This window comes from Macrobrachium nipponense, chromosome 12, assembly GCF_015104395.2.
Source record: "Macrobrachium nipponense isolate FS-2020 chromosome 12, ASM1510439v2, whole genome shotgun sequence".
Classification (NCBI taxonomy): domain Eukaryota; kingdom Metazoa; phylum Arthropoda; class Malacostraca; order Decapoda; family Palaemonidae; genus Macrobrachium; species Macrobrachium nipponense.
The window spans coordinates 70,641,082-70,643,217 of NC_087205.1; positions in this window are offsets into that span (position 1 = coordinate 70,641,082).

The following is a 2,136-nucleotide window of genomic DNA, read 5'->3' on the forward strand; positions in this document are numbered from 1 at the left end:
TTCTATTCCTGAGAGAAGAATCTCATCTAGCTGTATCCACAATAAAGGGATACAGAAGTATGCTCTCGGCAGTATTCAGGAATAGAGGATTAGATCTGGCAGATAACAAGGATCTCCACGATCTCATAAGGTCCTTTGAGACTTCAAAGTCTAAGGAAACCGGTCCCTCCTAACTGGAACCTAGACGTGGTTCTCAAGTTCCTATCATCCGAAAGGTTCGAACCTCCTCATCTGGCATCGTTTAGAGACATCACCAGAAAATGCCTATTCCTATTATCTTTAGCTACGGCAAAGAGAATTAGTGAATTACATGCTCTGCAGGATAAAGTAGGATTCAAGGGAGACTCAGCTATTTGCTCGTTTAAGACCCTGTTTTTAGCTAAAAACGAGAATCCCACGAATCCCTGGCCTAAGTCATTCGAAGTCAAAGGCATATCGAGTCTCGTAGGCAGAGAAGCAGAGAGGTCTCTAGTCCTGTAAGAGCTCTGCTAAATTCTTCCTTCAGAGAATAGTACCAGATGGGAGGCTCTAGGCAAGGTCTTTGGTGCGCGGTAAAAGGACCCCACAAGACTGATGTCCAAGAATGCTCTTGCATTCTTTGTGAGAAACGTCATTACAGACGTGCATAAGATCTGTCCTGACGAAGAGTTCCGACTGTTAAAAGTGAAAGCTCATGAAGTGAGAGCAGTAGCGACGTCTCTCTCGTTTCATAATATATGTCGCTTAAAAAACATCATAGATACGACATTTTGGAGATGCAACTCAGTATTTGCATCTCATTACTTGAAAGACGTTCGTGTGACCTATGAGAAATGTTTTTCTCTGTGGGTCCTTTCGTATCGGCGGATACGATCCTGGGTACGGGAGCCGACACCAATCCTTAAGTATATACTTACCTTCTTTTTGGATATGGGTCTGGAGTCTCTTCTAACAAAAGGAATTGGTTCTGCACTGGCGGCCGTCTCTGTTGTTCAGTAAGAGACTTGTCATATCTAATTAGATGAGTATAAATTTTTTTTTTTTTTTTTTTTAAATTATGTATGTGTGCGTATTGTGCTTTTTGAGTTATGGTTGTTGTGAAGAGTTCGGGGATAACTCGGAACAATCTTTATTTCTAACATGTGGTTAGGATCAGGTGGTCGGGATTGGTTGTGTGCTCCTTCATAAGGTGTATTGTCATATAAGTGGATCAGCACCCATTGACAAAGTCCTTTCAGGCTCTGCCGAGTAAGCGGATAAGACCCCTTCGGCAGACCCACAAGAACTCTTGGCCATAGATCATATATCTCGCTAAAATTTCTTGAGGTGATGCAGACTACTGGGCAAACACCCACGAAGTCTACCACCTATCAGGTAGGAACCAAGGTTTTATTTATACCTACAACATATGTTGTTTACCTGTCTATTCCATAAGTAGCTGTCTCTTACCCTCCGCCAAAGGGTGCCAATCAGCTATGTATATATCTGACAGGTAAGTTGATTGTATGAAAATGATATTGTTATGTTACAATAAAGTTTCATACATACTTACCCGGCAGATATATACAATTAAAGGCCCACCCAGCCTCCCCGCAGGAGACAGGTGGAAGAGAGAAAATATGATAGAAAACAGGAATGGTTCCTAGTCCTGCAACCCAGGGCAGGCCGGTAGATCACCTGACCTACCTGTAGCGAGTGGCGCGAAATTTGAATTTCTGTCGGGGACGACGGAGTCTTAGCTATGTATATATCTGCCAGGTAAGTATGTATGAAACTTTATTGTAACATAACAATATCATTTTTCCTAACTATACAAACCTGGGGTCCTTTACACATAGTCCCACCTCATGCCACCCCTCACTCTGTTTTTCCTGGGCCTAAAGCAAAGTGATTCTTCTCCTCCCAGTCGCGCGGTGCGCTGACTGTCGGACAAGCAGTTAACTACCGTACTCCCTTGTTCGAAGCTTATGACCGGTTCCAGCTGCTGCAAGTTACATTCCTATTGTTAAAGGACCTCAGGTTTGTATACTAGTTAGGAAAAATACAATTTTCGACAAATTGTTATTTTCTGTTTAGTCTTATCCATACCTCTTAACAATTTTGGTGGTGTCATAGAATATTTGTGTATGGGTTAAGGAAAATGAAATTTGATCAACA